This window comes from Staurois parvus, unplaced genomic scaffold (assembly GCF_062004578.1).
Source record: "Staurois parvus isolate SC_StPar_1 unplaced genomic scaffold, SC_StPar_1.0 ptg000148l, whole genome shotgun sequence".
NCBI lineage: Eukaryota > Metazoa > Chordata > Amphibia > Anura > Ranidae > Staurois > Staurois parvus.
This window is the reverse complement of record NW_028317944.1, coordinates 1,664,051-1,685,000: the sequence shown is the minus strand read 5'-3', so window position 1 is coordinate 1,685,000 and position 20,950 is coordinate 1,664,051. Positions and strand designations below refer to the sequence as shown.

The window sequence follows — 20,950 nt, the reverse complement described above, 5'->3', positions numbered from 1 at the left end:
AAATAAAATAGGAGTTTAAAATGCTTCTGGAAAAGACAATTGTGCCATGTTCTAAAGTTAGATTAAGAGCAGGGGCGGACTGACCATTTGGAAACTCGGGCACTGCCCGAGGGCCTGGGGTCAGTAGGGGGCCCCATGAGATGCCCCTGGTACCTTTTTTCATAGGCTTTTTTGAGTTTTGGCAAGGACACAGGGGCCCCATGATCCCCTATTGTCAGTCTGCCTCTGGTTACAGGCTAAGATTCTTTAGATCAGGGGTGTCAAACTGGTGGCCCTCCAGCTGTTGCCAAACTACAAGTCCCATCATGCCTCTGCCTTTGGGAGTTATGCTTGAAACTGTCAATTTTGCAATGCCTCATGGGACTTGTAGTTTGGCAACAGCTGGAGGGCTGCCAGTTAGACACCCCTGCTTTAGATGAACGGCAGATTCACTTAAATCTTGTTATACAATCTTTATTTTTAAAGGTTTAGGTTAGATTGAATTAAAACTATGTTAGTTTTTTGTCATCTGTATCCCACTGAGAAGATTTAGAAGAATCTGAACGGCAGATTCACTCATCTTTTAGAAGCTTTCGCTACGATTTTAGTTTCAAACCTGCTCTTTAAATTTGCTTGTTTTAGCAGCAGTCTTAATTCCTGTTATACAATCTTTATTTTTAAAGGTTTAGGTTAGATTATTAAATAGGAGTTTAAAATGCTTCTGGAAAAGACAATTGTGCCATGTTCTAAAGTTAGATTAAGAGCAGGGGCGGACTGACCATTTGGAAACTCGGGCCCAATGATCCCCTATTGCCCGGGGGCCCCATGAGTTGTCAGTCCGCCCCTGGTCTCAATTCTTTTAGGGAGAAAAGCATTATAAGAGGGGATATTATAATCTCTGAAAGCATTAATAAATAATTGTTATGCTTATATTCTACTCAACATGTATACATTTAATATGAATGATTCTGTCCATAGATGGGCAGTTCAACAGAGACTGACCACTTGGAAACTCGGGCACTGCCTGAGGGCCTGGGGTCAGTAGGGGGCCCCATGAGATGCCCCTGGTACCTTTTTCATAGGCTTTTTTGAGTTTTGGCAAGGACACAGGGGCCCCATGATCCCCTATTGCCTGGGGGGCCCCATGAGTTGTCAGTCCGCCCCTGATTAAGAGCAAGCAAGGCTCTAAACAGACTAATAGCTTTGGGTTCCCTTCCTCCCCTGACAAGTCACCTTCCATATCTGTTTATTATATATTACTACTCTATTCTCTAATGGATTGTAATTTTTTTTACCTTCTATATCAACCTTAAACTAGATCTGGCTGTAAACTTTTCCACTTTCTGTACAAATCCTACATACAGTATTATAATATTTAATTACATTTTTTTAATTTCATTTGTATTTCTATAGTTCCAGCAGCATCTGGTCCTTGGTTCATAAATCTGGAAAAATTCAACTCAATATTTAAAACAAGATTAACAAAGCAATTTACATAACAGAAATGTTTTGCATTTAGTAATAGACTGTAAACACTTCCAGCTTCTGGATAATCCCTGTGAACCCTAATAGAAAGACAACTATTTTTTACTCTGCATCTTTCTTTATGCCCTAACAAATTGTACGCTCTTCTGCCTACCAAGAGAAAAAGACATGATATAAAAATGGGACTTTAAGTATACCTTCAGGAGTCAAGATGATCACAAACTTATTCCATCAAACATAAATTATTTATTCCAAGTTTTGTAAAAACTCAAAATGACAGCAAAGTAAAAAAAAAAAAAAAATAGATCACATTAGTATAGGTAAATTCCAACGATGTGATATATAGTAGTCGGAATAACATAAGTCAGTCTACGCGTCTTGTGGGTCATCCCGCTACATCGTGACCATATGTTATCAATCCTAATAAAATTATCCAGCTGTAGTTACACTGATATATACTACAAAAAAGAGAACAAATATGACTAACAGTATCCATACAAAGAAAAATTCATATAATAATTGATCTGCTCATCCTAGTGAGGATAATAATTATAATTTGAATTTTTCTTGGACTTGGAATAAAGAATATATGGTTTATGGAGAAAGTCTGACCATCTTGACTCCCGATGGCATATTTAAAGTCTCATGTATGTCTAGTCTTTTTCTCTTGGTATGATTACTACAGGATGATGCTTTTGCGAGTTAAAAATTAGATGCGTGTCTATACTCCTCTCTTCTTTCAAATGGTGTTACAGTATACTCTTCTACCTATCACTGTCTCAGTCTGACAGCCTGCAGTGGTCAGCAGAACAGTGGTGGTGATAATAATCTCAGGATCTGCATTTTGCATTTCTCCAGTTTTACTATTTTTGTGTGTCGGAGCAGGGGCGGACTGACAACTCATGGGGCCCCCGGGCAATAGGGGGTCATGGGGCCCCGTGTCCTTGTGCACACTCAAAAAAGCCTATTAAAAAAAGGTACCAGGGGCATCTCATGGGTTCCCCTACTGACCCCGGGCCCTCGGGCAGTGCCCGAGTTTCCAAATGGTCAGTCCGCCCCTGTGTCAGAGTGAGGTAGTGAAATAAAGTGGTGACTGTGTGGGTTCACTGCTGGTTTCTGAATCTGGGACTATCAAGAATATTGACCCGTTTTTCCATTTTTCACACAATTAAACAAATACTAAGTGCCCTAAAAACTATGTATTTTCTGAAAACATACCTATGAAATAAAAATATGGTAGCCCTTATATATATATATATATACATACACACACACACACATCATCTTATATGTGAAATCTATATTTTTTGTAATAAAACGTATTTATTGCTCATTTTGGCTACAGACTTTAAATGACGCAAGTGCTACAGCTGTTTTCAGGTAAGTATGTATCCAGAGTGGAGGAGGGTACGATACTTTTTATCAAGAGGCTAATCAGGTAGGATAATTGTATTTTATCAAAAGGTACACTTATCCTTTAACCATTTCAATACTGGGCACTTTCATAACCCCCATCCTGCCCAGGCCGATTTTCAGCTTTCAGAGCTTTCACAATTTGAATGACAATTGCGTGGTATGAGGGATTAGCTCAGTAGCCGGTTGTGCTGGATGAATCGCAGCATGGTGAAAAAGGTACAGCAAGACAGCAGGATCTTGGAGAAACATGAGTGTGATTTATCTACAAAGTCTGTGTTCACAAAGCGCAGGGATCAGAGCGTTAAAATAAAACAAAAACCTAAAATAAACCCTTGCCATTTTGGATGTCTAACTGCAAACACAGGAGCCTAACTACCTGTCCTGGAACAGCCAACCACTGCCTAGACACTTGACTTTCACCCAGAATAAATCAGAATAATCCTTAGTTACATAGACCTAATCTCACCATACAAGCAAAAGGCTCCTCCTCAGTCTTTCCTGTACAGAAATCTGGTTCCAAGATGGAGCATCCTCACTAAGCAGCCTGGTATTTTATAGAGCCCAGAGTACTCAATCGTTTTCAGGTGAGCCAAACTCACCACCAGGGGCGGACTGACAACTCATGGGGCCCCCGGGCAATAGGGGATCATGGGGCCCCTGTGTCCTTGCTCAAACTCAAAAAAGCCTATGAAAAAGGTACCAGGGGCATCTCATGGCGTCCCCTACTGACCCCGGGCCCTCGGACAGTGCCCGAGTTTCCAAATGGTCAGTCCGCCCCTGCTCACCACACAGCCAAAAAAGGAAAACAATCTGCGTATTGCTTGAATATGGGACAAATATACCTCCCATCCTGGACACAACCAATAATTTTTCTTGGCTTCCGGTTATGCAACACTGTACCCAAATGAAATTTGTATTCTTTTTTTGAGACAGATAGAGCTTTCTTTGGTTGTATCTAATCACCACTGGGGTTTTTATCTTTTGCTAAACAAATGAAAAAAAAAAATAGAAGATATTGAAAAAAAATACGTTTTTCTGAGGTTTCTGTTATAAAATTTAGAAAATAAGTAATTTTTTTCTACACTGATGTGCACTAATGAGGCTGCACTGATGGGTAATGATGAGGCTGCACTGATGGGTAATGATGAGGCTGCACTGATGGGTAATGGTGAGGCTGCACTGATGGGTAATGGTGAGGCTGCACTGATGGGTAATGGTGAGGCTGCACTGATGAGTAATGATGAGGCTGCACTGATGTGCACTGATGAGGCTGCACTGATGAGTAATGATGAGGCTGCACTGATGGGTAATGATGAGGCTGCACTGATGTGCACTGATGAGGCTGCACTGATGAGTAATGATGAGGCTGCACTGATGGGTAATGATGAGGCTGCACTGATGGGTAATGATGAGGCTGCACTGATGTGCACTGATGAGGCTGCACTGATGAGTAATGATGAGGCTGCACTGATGGGTAATGATGAGGCTGCACTGATGTGCACTGATGAGGCTGCACTGATGAGTAATGATGAGGCTGCACTGATGGGTAATGATGAGGCTGCACTGATGGGTAATGATGAGGCTGCACTGATGGGTAATGATGAGGCTGCACTGATGTGCACTGATGAGGCTGCACCGATGGGCACTAATGGGCATTGATGAGGCTGCACGGATTGGCACTTATGAGGTGGTGCTGATGGGCACTTGTGAGGCAGCAATGATGGGCACTGATGGGCATTGATGAGGCTGCATGGATTGGCACTTATGAGGTGGTGCTGATGGGCACTTGTGAGGCAGCAATGATGAGCACTGATAGGTGGCACTGATTGGCACTGATGGGGCTGCAATGATAATCAGAGCACTTGTAGCCAATAATACATTGTCAGTCGGCAAATTATTTTTAGAGATCCTTACTAATCTTTGACCAGTGGAAAAATCACATTTACATGCAAAAATTATTTTGGATTGCAACAACTTAAAATTTTTTAGAAGGCTTCAATGCTTTGGCTCAGCATCTACAGTATTTCAATGGATGAGAAATGAGAAATGTGATTCACTTATGAAGTGGTAATGGGATCCTTTGCACACTTTTCCAGTTCACCCTCATCTTGCAGAGCACTCAGGTTGCACTTTTTGACCGTGCTTCATTTCAGAGCTGTAGTCCCATTCATGATGACCAGTGGTAAGTGATTGAATGATCCCTTAGCCCAGAGCACATTTTATGTCGATGGTATGTTGCTAACCATCCAATATTTGATCCACTTTGATGCTCCTGTCTGTAAATGTCCAGGACAAGAACATGCACTGGAAAGAGTTCACCCATACATGCACTGCACATGTGCAGTTCTGAAGTTAGTCGATTTGTGATCTGCTAAGCTTGGGACAAGCTGTATAATTCTGATGCTCTGACTACTCTAATTTCCCCCTGCTTTTCTCCACCGCTCTTCACAGTCCAGCCAGCTTCAGCTATACAGTTCTATGCATGGGTTCCTGCATGAATTACTAACACTAAAGGGCACATGACAAACCTTAAAAATAAATGTACACCCTAGCGATATGACTAGTTTGCTAAATCAGTGTGTATCATGCACAACTGCAATTGTTTTTGGTATAATAAAAAAAAAAAAAAAAAAAAAAAATTACATTCACTTTTTGTTTTCATTCTTTGTTGCATATAAATATACCCGGGGGGCAGAGCATTGCCAGCCTATAATGTAGAGCACATTCACAAGGATCCTTATGGCAGGACCATGAGTACATATTTCTATGAAAACTATAGATGTAAAAATGTTGAAAAATACTTTTGAAATTATTTTTAGCTTTAACACTGTAAAAGCCTATAGGAAATATACTGTAGATGATTGGGTTCACAAATACTTTAATATTTTGGGGGCTATAGTGCATAAAAGAGTTGGGGATCTCTGTTCTAAGCATTTTTTGTCTTCATGTTATGTTACATCAGTGTTTATCAACTCCAGTCCTCATGGACCCCAAACAGGTCATGTTTTCAGGATTTCCCTCAGATGAAACAGCTGTGGTAATTACTAAGGCAGTGAAACAGATCAAATCACCTGTGCAAAATAATGGAAATCCTGAAAACATGACCTGTTGGGGGTCCATGAGGACTGGAGTTGAGAAACACTGTGTTACATAGTGCTGACCAAAGTGTCAATTGTCTCAACAGTTGCTGGTTTTAACAAATTGTTCTTTAAAGTGTTACTAAACTCAGGACCCTGCATTCACTAGTGAATATCTGGTCTCCCACAGTACACAGAACATGGAAGTACAATTATTTTAGTAAATGTATACTGCTAAATATTTTTTCTCATCAGCAGTTAGAGCAGTCTTGTGACTCCAGCAGAGCACTGGTTGAAGCTTGTTGGAGGAGATTTATTTCTGTTCTTGGAGGATGCAAAACCTATGACCCTCTGTCTGGACAGTGCTGATTGACCCTGTGCTGATCATATGCAAAAAAAAAAAACCTCTTTACCAATACACACTAAACTGAGCATGTGGCTACAGGTTCAGTCTGTCTTATTAGGTGGACATTTGAACAATAGGAGGGGCAGACTAAACAGGATCAAGTTTTCCACAATGCAGAGGATTAACCTCTTAGGTTCCACAGACTATATACAGACTCATTTTACTTTATGCATATACAGACTGATTTTACTGTTGTGGGTTTAGTAACACTTTAAGATAGGCTCAGACAAACTTTTTCCAACATAGCGTGACATGGGTTAGTAAGCTGTCATGGTAGATGTGTTTATAGAGTGATTTCATGGCAGACAGGAACTATTTTTAAGGGTCTGGAAGCACACTTTTATTAAAAAGGCTGGAAGCAAAACAGTCCAGCATAAAGTTTCCAATGCAGGGGATCTTCTCTAGCCACATGCCACCCAGCCACTGTAGAAATACGGCGGCAGGGCTGGGCAAAACTATGTTTTAAAACGTGTGTTTTAAAAACAGGTAGGGGGCGCGCGTGAGGCGCGCCGCCGCCCTACCTGTCCCGCCGATCACAGCCGCGGATGTCAGTCGCCGGGTCACAGCCGGTCATTACCGACTTTGTTCCGGCGATCGGTGGCTGCAGTAGCTGTGCTTTCTGTCAGTTCCCTGACACCTCCTGGACAAGCTGATCGGGACAGAAGAGTTTCTCTCTCCAGATCAGCGGTGTTCCCTGCAGTACACCCCCCCGCCCCCTAGTAAAACACTCCCCTCGCACAGTTAACCCTTTCCCTGAATAATAAACTTAACCCCTTCCTCCCCAGTGCCATTAGTACAGTGTCAGTGTTTTTTTTTTTGCACTGATCACTGTATTGGTGTCACTGGGGATGTCAGTGACCCCAAGTCAGTACCCCCCAATGTCAGAATGTCCGCCGCAGTCCCGCCATAAGTTGCTGATCGCCGCCATAAGTCACTGATCGCCGCCATTATTAGTATAAAAAAAACCTAAAAATCCCAGTATCTTTCCCACCATTTGTAAACGCTATAACTTTCTCGTAACCCACGTAAACCAATTAATTTACACGTATTGGGGTTTTTTTTTAGCAAAGACATGTCGCAGAATGCATTTTGGCAGAAATTTATGACGAAATTTGATTTTTATTTTTTTTGTTACTGGACATGTTTTATAGCAAAAAGTCCAAAATATTGTTTTTTTTCCTCAAAATTGTCAGCCTTTTTTTTTTATAGTGCAAAAAATAAAAACCGCACAGACGATCAAATACCACCAAAAGAAAGCTCAATTTGTGGGGAAAAAAAGGATGTAAATTTCATTTATGTACCGTATTGCATGACCGCGCAATTGTCTGTTAAACTAGTGCAGCGCTGTATAGCAAAAAAATGGCGTAAATTGCAGTATCTATACCATAGTTTGTAAACGCTATAACTTTCACACAAAGCAATCAATATACACTTATTGGGATTTTTTTTACCAAAAACATGGAGCAGAATACATTTTGGCCTAAATTGATAACTAACTTTGAGTTTACTATATATTTTTTATAGCTTAAAGTAAAAAATATCATTTTTCTTCAAAATTATTGGCCTTTTTTTGTTTATAGCGTGAAAAATAAAAAGCGCACAGGTGATCAAATAGCACCGAAAGAAAGCTCTATTTGTGTGAAAAAAAGGACGTAAATTTCGTTTGGGTGCAGAATTGCATGACCGTGCAATTATCAGTTGAATTAGTGCAGCGCCGAGTAGCAAAAAGAGGCGTGGTCATTAAGGGGGGTAAATCCTCTGGAGGTCAAGTGGCTAGCTTCATCAGAATACAACCATTGTAAAATGCTGAGCCACCTGGCCCATAGGATCAACTGCAGTGCCATGCTGCACCTCTTACTAGTCTCTCAGACTGTGTTGTCCAGCTCTCCTGGATACTTGGCTCTCTAGCCTTTAGTCACAGCACATGGCTGCACAGCCCACCTCTAGCTTATGGATTGGGGTTCTCCTGACACCCCTATAGGAACTGACCTGACTCCTGGAACTGGGGCTTCAGTCTCTTGGCTTCTAACTGGGTCCTCTGACCATGCGATGAGAACTTCCCTCCCCTACTTGCAGCTGTCTCCAAACAGGGAGCTCTGAGCTATTTTCTGACCTGAGTGTATAACGACACCGCACACCTGTGTACTCAGCCAAATGTAGGTGTTTAGTAAAACCGGGACACAGGATTGAATGTTCCACTCCAAAGCTTCAGAATCCAGAGAAAACCAAATCCACAGCTTTCTCTGCCTAGAAACACTAGTCTAGAACATCGCATTCACTCTCAATGCGAATCCTGTGTCACATTTTCCTATCTTCTCACAGTCAGAGAGTCTCGTCCTGTCATACTAGAAAGAGTTTGATTTTTTTTAAATGTTTCTTTGTCCAGTGGTTTATATGTGTCTGTGAGACTCTCACTTGTGGCACAGTAATTAACAGTATTTTGAAATTATCCCTGTTTCAGTGTTTGACACATTTTTCAATTAGCTTCTAATTTAATTAAAATTGCTACATAAATTCCATTCCCATAGGGGACAGAGACAGTCACCCTCTGTTGGGGGCAACAGGGGGAAACCTGCACAAATGGCTGGCAGCTAATATACACCATACCTTCTCATACTTCAGACCATCCTGAACACAGCTGCCAGGCTCATCCACCTCACCAGCCGCTCCACCTCTGCCACCCCCCTCTGCCTCTCCCTCCATTGGCTCCCCATTGCCCAACGCATTAAATTCAAACTGCTCACTCTGACCTATAAGGCCATTCACAACACTGCCCCTAACTACCTCACCGACCTGATTCCCAGGTACCACCCTACCCGTACCCTTCGCTCTTCACAGGACCTCCTTCTATCTTGCTCCCTGGTCTCCTCCTCCCACGCACGACTGCAAGACTTCTCCAGGTCCTCCCCCATCCTCTGGAACTCACTACCCCAATCCATCAGACTGTCACCTTCCCTCCTCACCTTCAGGCGCTCCCTGAAAACCCACCTCTTCAGGGAAGCCTATCCCACCCTCACCTAACAGCCGCTGCCCTTCCCTCCTCCCACCACTCCATCCCCCACAGCCATTTCCTCCTGTACCTCTACCCCCTCCCTCCTAGATTGTAAGCTCGAAAGAGTAGGACCCTCTTACCCCTTGTGTGCTGTTTGATGTTACTGTACTGTTTCATGTATTGTCCCCCCCTCTATTGTACAGCACTGAGCAAACCCTTTGGCGCTATATAAACTCGATAAATAAATAATAAATAAATAAATACTTCACAGGTGATCCATCTAAAGTGCTTGCAGGTTTATTCACATTCTTACCATAGCTACACATAAAACAAGCTGTTTTAATTGCAAAATGAGTCAAAAACTAAGCTGCTTCTCCTGCACTGTTTACAAAAAATGTATCTATAGGAATAAGCATGGTTCTGATTCCAAATGGTCTTCACTTATGACAGTGGCTATCAGAAATGTATATGAGGTGTTTGAATTATTTGGGAAAGGCTGACTACCATGGATAACAGAGGGCCATATTACACAGGTCTTATTTAGGTGTGTATGACTATGTCGTATGATGTGATTTTTTTTATTCTGTATGGATTTTATGATGCAACAATAAAAGTTTTGAATATATGTCGAGTTTTATATAAATATGTGTCACCGATATTTGGCATCAGAAATGGTTCCATTGATTGGGCAAATAAGCAAACAATGTTTGTCAAAAGTGATTTAAATGTGTAAAATTAATCTCACATACAGGTGCGGACTGACAATTCATGGGGCCCCCGGGCAATAGGGGATCATGGGGCCCCTGTGTCCTTGCCCAAACTCAAAAAAGCCTATGAAAAAGGTACCAGGGGCATCTCATGGGGCCCCCTACTGACCTCGGGCCCTCGGGCAGTTCCCGAGTTTCCAAATGGTCAGTCCGCCCCTGCTCACATATGAAACCAGTTGTGTGACATAAAAGTAAATGGTTTATCAATATGGATCCTCTCAGATACAGAATACCAACCCAAAACATTTAGACATCTCATGAGATGTTGCAATAACTTACTGTATGAATCAGGGGCGGACTGACAACTCATGGGGCCCCCGGGCAATAGGGGATCATGGGGCCCCTGTGTCCTTGCTCAAACTCAAAAAAGCCTATGAAAAAGGTACCAGGGGCATCTCATGGGGCCCCCTACTGACTCCAGGCCCTCGGGCAGTGCCCGAGTTTCCAAATGGTCAGTCCGCCCCTGCTCTTCACACAGCCAAAAAAGGAAAACAATCTGCGTATTGCTTGAATATGGGACAAATATACCTCCCATCCTGGACACAACCAATAATTTTTCTTGGCTTCCGGTCATGCAACACTGTACCCAAATTAAATTTGTATTCTTTTTTTGAGACAGATAGAGCTTTCTTTGGTTGTATCTAATCACCACTGGTGTTTTTATCTTTTGCTAAACAAATGAAAAAAAAAAATAGAAGATATTGAAAAAAAAAGCCTATGAAAAAGGTACCAGGGGCATCTCATGGGGCCCCCTACTGACCCCGGGCCTTCGGGCAGTGCCCGAGTTTCCAAATTGGTCAGTCCGGTACAGGTGTATAAAATATGGGTACTTTAGAAACATAGTGGTCAGTGTTATTGTCAGGAACCATCGCGACGCATGGGTCTACACATGCGTAGGTGTCTGCCGAGAAGTATAGGTGGCAGGGCACTAGGACCCAGGCGCACCCGTCATCTGGACAGTACTAGGCAGGCACTGGGACCCAGGCTACGCCTGTCAGGTGCAGGGCGGGCTATTTAAGCTAGCCCTGCAACAGACACTTGTTGCCGAATGGTCTTTGTATCCTGTTACCTGTGTGTGAGTACTTCTGATCTGGATTGTTTTGACTTTGTTGCCTTATCCCGTCCTGACCCCTGGGCTTGCCTGACTCTGCTCCCGGATGTTCCCGTTTAGATCTGACCTCCTGGTATTGACCCTGCGTGTGACCTGACTATCCTTTGCCTGCCGTTTTGTACCTTACCGATCCTCTAGTTACCGTCCCGGCCTGCATGACTCTGATTTAGCTCATCCATCCACCCCGCAGGGATCACTAGGCTCCCTTACATCAGACTCCTAGCTCTCTGGAGCCCCTGTCAGACTCCTCTACCCCTGTTGGAGATACCTGGTAGTTGCGACCTGGTACTGGAGCGCTCCAAGTCCATCCCCACCATCAGGGGCCCTGGTGAACAAGTGCTCCGGTGCTTAGACTCCGCACGCTGGGGAGGCTCTACCGGGGGACTGATAGAGGTGCTGTCAGGCGGTCCCTTACAGTTATCTTCCAAGTAACTTATGTCAGTAAAGTCATAAGACAAGTTAGCAATGTTGTAGAGATAAAGGAGAAACTTGAACTGTCTTGTCTTACATATATTCTTAGGAACATACTCTGTATTGGTTCTCCTTCATAATAATGACATCACGCCTTTCTCATGGTTTATTTAGTGCGGTGTTGTTGGACAAATCATGTGAAGCTTTCAATTTAGCCAGTGATAGATTATCAAAAACATTCTTCTGTTTAGGTAATCTATCATATTCTTTTGAAGCAACCTTGACAAGGGCATGAACACTTGAATTGAAAGAAAGGACAGAAATCATTCAGAATGCTTGTTGAACTCATCTGAACTCAGCTGAAAGTTACCATTTTGTTCAGAAAATGTAACCTCATCAAGCAAAAAACAGAGTAATGCCAAATCCTTTTCCTCAAGATTGAATGTCTTTTACATCCTTGATGTATTTGTAAACTCCTGCTTATATAGATAACCGACCTTCAATTAGGCCATATAGTAAACAATTGTGCTAGAATAAAAATGTGAAATCATAAGCTTCAATTTAGATTTCGATGAAATAATTTATTACCACTTTTTTATGAAAATATCAGCTATATTATATTAAATGTAGAGAAACTGAACAGAGTATTACAGTAAAATAGTATTTAGGATTTTTAGCACTGAGCATGTGTAGAAATGCTTTACTTATAGCCTATGGTGTAAGTTCTTTAAATGTGAACATGCCACAAGTCTCCCAATATTTGAAATGAATAGTCAATATCACTTCCATATATTGCAAGAGAAGAGCAAAGAATGATAGTGTAGATTTTGTTTTTTTACATTCAAGGCCCAACATTTCAGGCAACCCTAATATGATAAATACTATGGCAGTTATAGTGTTTAGTATGTGCATGCACATTGCATTTTTAATTGTACATTAGTTCTGAAAACTTTGTAACAAAAGGGTATGCTACTACTATAACTGCCACTGCCACTGATGTTCCTACAACAACTAATAGTAGCGGTAGTAGTAAAAACCTTTAACTGTGCAGTTTCTCCATTACTGCTCCAACCATTACTGTGCCTAACATAGTGAATAGTGATTATATGGTCATTTCTTGCACCTCCTCTTTTATTATCCACTTTATTTATTTTTTTTATTATTATCCATTTTATAAACTGTGTGCAAAGAGAATAACTACTTTTTGTATACACATATATGTGGATAAAGAAAATATGCTTTTAAACCAAATGATCTTTAGGAAAATATAGGCTATTCAAAGAAAAGAAACAGCTACTAAGATGAGATCTGATCATTTCAGGACCATGGAGAGAGCATGAGGCACAACTTACTATTATTAAGCAGAAAGTGTAGTGCTTCTCCAATATTTATGGCATCTGTTATGAACAGGCTTGTGTTTTACAGTCTCACCCATTTGGAAACCCGGGCACTGCCCGAGGGCCCGGGGTCAGTAGGGGGCCCCATGAGATGCCCCTGTTACCTTTTTCATAGGTTTTTTTGAGTTTGGGCAAGGACACAGGGACCTCATGATCCCCTATTGAGGGCCCGGGGTCAGTAGGGGGCCCCATGAGATGACCTGGTACCTTTTTCATAGGCTTTTTTGAGTTTGGCCAAGGACACAGGGACCCCATGATCCCCTATTGAGGGCCTGGGGTCAGTAGGGGGCCCCATGAGATGCCCCTGGTACCTTTTTCATAGTCTTTTTTGAGTTTGGGCAAGGACACAGGGACCTCATGATCCCCTATTGAGGGCCCGGGGTCAGTAGGGGGCCCCATGAGATGACCTGGTACCTTTTTCATAGGCTTTTTTGAGTTTGGGCAAGGACACAGGGGCCCCATGAACCCCTATTGCCCGGGGGCCCCATGAGTTGTCAGTCCGCCCTTGGTCTAGCCCAGCATATACTGTGGTATTTCAATGCAAATAAATATACATGTAAACAAAGAATGACATTAGTAAAAATGTTCTGCTCTCCGGTCCTGTTCATGGCAGCTATAGACAATAGTGAATATGATATCAGTGTCATTGGTCGATTAGTAAACACAATATATGCCATGAATTTTAAACATACGTTACCTAGTAAGCTATAAAACTACAATTCTGTATAGAGCAGGGGTGAACTGACCATTTGGAAACTAGGGCACTGCCCGAGAGCCCGGGGTCAGTAGGGGGCCCCATGAGATGTCCCTGGTACCTTTTTCATAGGCTTTTTTGAGTTTGGGCAAGGACACAGGGGCCCCATGATCCCCTATTGAGGGCCCGGGGTCAGTAGGGGGCCCCATGAGATGCCCCTGGTACCTTTTTCATAGGCTTTTTTCAGTTTGGGCAAGGGCACAGGGGCTCCATGATCCCATATTGCCCGGGGCCTCATGAGTTGTCAGTCTGCCCCTAGTATAGAGGCAATCTGTATGTAATAGTCCATAGCACTGATCCACATGAAAGAGATTATTTGATTAGAAAGTCTTGTGGTGCCTATATCCTTCCTTCCTGAATAGTGCAGGAGGAAATGAATTAACCTTTTCTTTTGCTAGCGTACAGAAGTGCATACAGTACTTGTAACACTGCAGCCATCAAATGTTCTTGTCTCATAGCCTGTGCTAAAATTCTAGCTAAATGCTGTCTTGGTGTAATCAACAAGTGCTTCTGTCAACATTCGATGTGAAAGCAGTACCAATGACACATAACTGTCATTTTAATCATTTCAGTTGAAATCTTAGCAGCGTATCTGAATGGTGACTGTAGTACAAATAACAAAAGATGTTGACTGCAGATTGGTATCATTTACTAGTAACATGCAAATGTTCTAATGTCAGGGAAACCAGTCAGACATTCACTTTCCTTTTCTGCAGTAGATGGGAGAAAGCTAATAGCTGCTCTGTTGCTGAGTTTCTGCACGTTTGCTCTTTGGAAGCTTCAGTACATTTGTAAAGAAAGCTGTTTATTCGCACTGTCCCCTGTACAAAATTAACAGTACTGCACCTAAAGGATAATAAGAGAATGTAGTTATAAATAATACCTTTGTGTTAATAATCATGATCTACATTGTGTCTGTATTAAATGTTGCCATTTCCAATAGGGTACTTAAGGATGCATTGGGTAAATGACATGCTGCCTGTGTTATCTTCACAGTATCTTATCTATTCTGTTTATTGTTTGCATGCTACAGCCAGCATTCAAGTACGAGGACAAGAAACCAAAGACTAGCTATGATCAACATGTTGTTCATTATAATCCCTCACAAACACAGCATACATTATTAACTATAACACATGCAGAACAACCGGTGCTAATCACAAAATGCAGAGTATAGTATATTAAAAAAAAATGACCTTGTTCTAATTTTATAAAAAGTAGCCTAGAGATTGCTTTTAACATTAGAACCCTTACTACTACCCTTCATTTAAAAAGTTCCAACATACTATTTAACCCTTAACAACCAAATCTGCATGTGGCATGTTATCATAAAGTGCCATCATGTTTTGTATAGTGGGGTACCACAAAATCCCAACACACCCATTTTCAATTACTAACCAGTGTTAAGAAAGAAGGTCCCAATTCTGTTAATACACGTGGGTCTTCCAGTGGGTGTGATAAATCTGAATAATAAAAAAAAAAAACTTCTCCTTTCTGTTGCTTCCTTTTTATAAAGCTTTGGAAAAATGGAAACTTTCTGAGGTCACCCTTAAAAAAAAAAAAAAAAAAAAATCACAAGATGAGATCCTTATCAAACTGACATGAGTAGATAGGCAAGATTGTTTATATTCCTGCACGGTTCTTTGGAAACACAATCCTCTTAAGCTGTGTATAGATCTGTCATCTCATCAATGAAAGTAGATGTTCCCCAGAATCTTGGTGCCATTATCTCTTCTTTTAAAATGGTAAGCAGTGTCATATCACATAGAGAATCAACATCATCTCCAGGTCAGTCTGGAAAGCTGGTCTGTTCGCTGCATTTCTGGCTGTGCTTGCAACAGCCCATGATTTATGGTGTCCTTCCTGAGATGAAACTGTAGCTCGCTGTTTCCTTTGTCACCTCCCTAGGTTCAGATGTTTAGTGTTCTGGATGACTGAAAAAAAACCAGTGACCCAAAATGTAAAGTCCAGTAACTCACTAAAGGAGCAGGAAGATCAGGCTGACACTGCCAGACAAGCTGTCAAGAGCTGTGTTGCCAACTCACTTAATCCTGCTGGAAAAATCATTTAGCAGGGATTTTCCCTGTGCAACAAATCTACCTACTATATCTTCTATAACATCCTCTAGGAAAAGTGCCTTGAATATAGTCCTTTAAGAAATCTGACAGAATGAATTACAATTCAAAAATGCACACAATGAAAGTGTTTTGCATTTCATTTAAATGCATGAGCACAACTGAATCTATGCAGGGAACAGCACATAAGATCTATCTGTCTCTATTGAACTCATGAATCTGGAGCTCTGGCTGGGAGAGAATCAGGAGGAGGGAGATGGGAGGTGCTGGAAGGGGATTCTCTCTGCCTATGCATACAATAAGTCAGAAGACATCTTCTCTAAATAGGGATTTCAAAGCATTTCTGAATCTCAAGTTGTATGATTTCGCAGACAACAGAGAACGAAAAAAAAAAAAAAGGCTTAGAGGCCGGTAGGGGAAGCAGACTATCCTTGCAGTGTAAGCAATGAACCAGGTCACAGTTCTACCTGCATTCTGTTTCTTCTATTTCTATTTTCCAAATCACTAGAGGGTCTTTTTTTTTTGTCTGTTGATTCTTTTTAAAATCTAAGTCACAGGCTACAAACCTCCTGAGAAAAATTGCAGACAAATCTTGTAGTTGTATTATTATTAAGTGTTCTTGCATGGCAGACCACTTACTGTTGTCTCACATATATATTCTACTATAGCCAAATTTACCACCCTAACTCCTGCCAGTTTTTACACTACATAGACAGTAATATACCGAAACGTGCGGATTGTTCCCGATTGGTGTGCTTTTACTTTGTGGAACGTTTCGCCAAATGGTTCACGAAATATCGGCGTTTTTGTGGTGAAATTTTCCCATAGGAATGAATGGCGGAATGTTCGAAACTAGAGTGGGAGCTGACAGAAGCTAGAGTGTGAGCTGAAAAATCAGGACATGATTTCTAAACTGCCATCACTCCCTCATTTTCAAGCCCACCTACACAAATCTTATATCAAAACGTTCAGCTATCCCTGCTGCCACTAAAAATGTCCACGGCTAAGCCATAGTCCTGATAGTTTTCACAATATGACCAATTTTTTGCAACTCAAGCCGCCCATTGACATTCATTGGAACTCCACCCAGTTACTCCGCCCACTCCAGTTGTAGACTACTGGTGGAGGCAAGAACACTTCACACAATTTCCCCAGAAATTTTAGCTTTTCTAGTTTAGTTTATTTTGGCGCATCTACATGTTCATTTCTGATTATAAAGCCCCCTGTATGCTTCCCAGTAACTACAACAACTAATTTTCACAAGCCTTCCAACCAATCAGGAGTCATTCTCCAAATATTTAAGTGTTCTTGCATGGCAGACCACTTCCTGTCATCTCACATATATATTATTATAGCCAAATTTACCCCCCTAACTCCTCCCACAGTTTTTACACTACATAGACAGTAATATACCGAAACGTGCGGATTGTTCCCAATTGGTGTGCTATTACTTTGTGGAACGTTTCGCCAAATGGTTCACGAAATATTGCCGTTTTTGTGGTGAAATTTTCCTATAGGAATGAATGGCGGAATGTTCGAAACTAGAGTGGGAGCTGACAAAAGCTAGAGTGTGAGCTGAAAAATCAGGACATGATTTCTAAACTGCCATCACTCCCTCATTTTCAAGCCCACCTTCACATCTTATATCAAAACGTTCAGCTATCCCTGCTGCCACTAAAAATGTCCACGGCTAAGCCATAGTCCTGATAGTTTTCATAATATGACCATTTGTTTGCAACTCACGCCGGCCATTGACATTCATTGAAACTCCACTCTAGCCACCTCAAATTTGAAGGGCAATTTCTAAACTGCGACTGTGCCTTTATTTTTAATATTTCAGAGACATACAATGCATCAAAATGTAGGTCTGGGTCTTGTGATTCTCATAATATAAAGCTCTTCGGTGTAGGATTTACAATTTTTAAACTACAACCGTTTGAAGATGGCAACCGCCAGTGAAGTGAGCAAGTTGGAGCAGTTTGTTTTTAACTGCTCTTCTCTGCCCTTGCTTTAGAGTGAGTTGCCATAGGAACCCAGGTGTGTGAGAAGGCAGCAGAGTGACAAGCCACTCCACCCAGTTACTCCGCCCACTCCAGTTGTAGACTACTGGTGGAGGCAAGAACACTTCACACAATTTCCCCAGAAATTGTGGCTTTTCTAGTTCATATTGTTATCATATTATCATCAATAATAATATCACATAGAATCATAGAAGATTGGCAGCAGAAGAAAGATCAAATATTCAATTGAAAAAAGTTGTCTATAAATGGACACTATGGGGTTGATTCAGGGCCGTCTTTAATATGGATTGGACCCTAGGCAAACATTTTCTTGGGTCCCCTATGCAATTTTGCTCTCCACCCCAACATGCCAAAAAACAAACAGAGACTTCTCAAAAAACTATAATAATGTAAACATAAAGAACTGGTCCACAAGCAAGTCCTTAGCTTGATCTGTAACAGTATAGGCTCACCAATTGTAGTAACATATATATGTTAATAACTTAATAACTTAACAGAACAGACCCTGCCTGCCAGTGATGACATCACATTTACAGCCCACTCTGTGTCCTGCAGCAATGTGACTCCTATGCACATGCGTGGGAGTGAAGTCACTGTAGCCTGACCATATAAGTGGCTGAATATAGAGAAGAGCGATGTGCCGAGGGCCAAGATGAGCCAAGGCAGCACAGCGCTGAAAGGCTCAGTTTGCAGGCAGGGGCGGACTGACAACTCATGGGGCCCCCGGGCAATAGGGAATCATGGGGCCCCTGTGTCCTTGCCCAAACTCAAAAAAGCCTATGAAAAAGGTACCAGGGGCATCTCATGGGGCCCCCTACTGACCCCGGGCCCTCGGGAAGTGCCCGAGTTTCCAAATGGTCAGTCTGCCCCTGTTTGCAGGTAAGTCTGTCATAATGTGCTAGAATGCGGTGCATACGAGTGCATTATGACTTAAACCTACAGGGGGACCAGCGTTTTTATTTTTAAAAAATGAATTACTACTGTTTTAAGCCTGGATCACATCTATGTGGGTTTGCAGCCCACATTTGTGCCGATACAGCAGCTCATTCATTTGAATAGTCTGGTGTGCCTGCATTTTCCCACAGAAAAAAGGTGCATGCAGCATTTTAAAAATGCAGTGTCCTTGAAATCACCAGTTTCCCTGCGATTCCCACACCCCAACCTGCTGCATTTTCAGATGCGTTGGCCACGCATCTAAAAACGCACTGCAAACTGCAGAGAAAATCACTTTCGATATCGATTTCAAGGACAACGTATTTTTAAAATGCTGCATTCACCTTTTTTTCTGCAGGAAATGCAAGCATGCCAGGCTATTCAAATGAATGGACTGCTATGCCTGCATGAACCCGCACAGATGTGAACCAAGCCTAAGAAAAATCCATAAGACAGTGTTGTGTTTCACTATTCTGCTGTCTGTGTGGAAGATGGCAGGCGTGTTCCAGTGCCACTATGGCTCTTGCTTTCTACACTACAGCCACAACCAGGTCAGGGTTTAGGAGCAGCAGGGGGAGAAGCACATACCTGCTCCTGCTCAGCTGAGTTCTGCTCACCATCCACGGACTCACCTCTCAGTACTGCCAGCTACGTTCTCACAATCAGCTCCTAACCTGTTAACAACCGCCTGGCGGTACCTCTAGCAGTCCACAGGACAGGATTCCCCAGAGCGTGGAGTCTAAGCCCCAGTCTGCTTGTTCACCAGGGCCCCTGATGGTGGGGATGGACTTGGAGCAGACAGGAACCAGGTCGCGGCCCCTGAGTACACCTACCTGAGGTAGAGGAATCCGCCAGAGGTCTATGCAGGTGGAGAGCCTGATGTGAAGAGGCAGAAGGCGGAAGCAGGGATGGCTGGATCCGTGCAGGATGGATGGATGGATGGTCGGATGAGTAATGAGCGTGGTCAAACGGGTCGGTAACAGTGAGGTCAGCGTAGTACCAGGCAGCAGGCAGAAGAGTAGTCAGGTCACTCACCGGGGTCAGTAATGGGAGTTCAGATCAGAAAAGGGATGTCCAGGAGAGAGGTCAAATGATCCAGGGGGTCAGAGCAGGAGAAGTCAGCAGAGGTCAGGATCAAGCAGGGTCAGCAACGAATCACAATGGCAGGAATACAGGAACAAATAGACCATATGGCAATGGGAGTCTGTGCAGGGCAGGTTTAAATAGTGCGCCTTGCCCTGCCATTGGTGCCAGGCGAGCATGCGCGGCCGCCGCCGCCGCCCAGGTCCTAGTACCCGCCGGCTAGTGTGGATCGGCACTCCGCGCATGCGTAGACCCACTTGTTGCCGTGATCACTGACGTAACCCGTGGTGTCCCAAACATACAGGAAGCATGGCATGGGGAAGGGTCGGAGCATCAGTGAAACCCTCTCCTTTCTCGATGGGGATTTGAGGATAACAGACATTGCACAGCTGCCTGGTCCTAGTCATTTTGCAGTGCCAAAGGGTCATTGCAATTTGCAGGTAGCATGGGCTCAAGGGGCAGCTGCTTTGGGCCCCAAAACAATGATTGGGCCCAGGGCAGCTGCCCCTTCTGCCCCGCATTAACGACAGTTCTGAGTTGATTGACTAAAACTGGAGGGTGGAAAATCTAGTCCAGCTCTGCATAGAACCCAATCAGCTTCCAGTTTTTTTTATTGTCAAAGCTTAATTAAAGAAGTTGAGGTTAGAAGCGGATTGGATACCATGCACAGCTGCACCAGATTTTGCACTCTCCAGTTTTAGTCAATCAACCCCAGATTGATTTTCCTTCACAGAGGTGTAACAACATTTATAATATATTTGGTAATGACTAGTGATGAGTGAATCTGCTTATTTGATATGCAGGTGAACTCCACTGAAGTCAATGGGAGGAGAAAAACAATCCTCTCCATTTTCACTGCTAATAGGCAAGGGACTGCCAAATAAAGTGCATTGAGAGCTGAGCACTGATAATGGAAATGCAAATTAAATTAAATACAATTTGACAAGGATAAACTCTTTAATAGGACAAATAAGTGAAACATTAAAGTGGTTCTAAAAGCAGGAGTTTTTTTTTACCTTAATACATTCTCAGTATGTAGCTCC

At 42.5% G+C, this 20,950-nt stretch overlaps 1 protein-coding gene across 3 annotated transcripts in view; it reads right to left on the bottom strand.

Annotated features, from left to right (window-relative positions):
* The window catches only part of VWC2 (von Willebrand factor C domain containing 2), a 764,887-nt gene extending 748,731 nt beyond the window's left edge, over positions 1-16,156 (bottom strand). Inside the window, exon 1 of one of the 3 annotated variants that reach the window (XM_089674209.1) lies at positions 15,194-16,156. The gene's annotated coding sequence lies outside the window, so the exon portion shown is untranslated. The remainder of the gene's footprint in view (positions 1-15,193) is intronic. The other 2 variants (XM_089674211.1, XM_089674210.1) reach the window with 2 other exon arrangements.
* Positions 16,157-20,950: the final 4,794 nt, after the last annotated feature.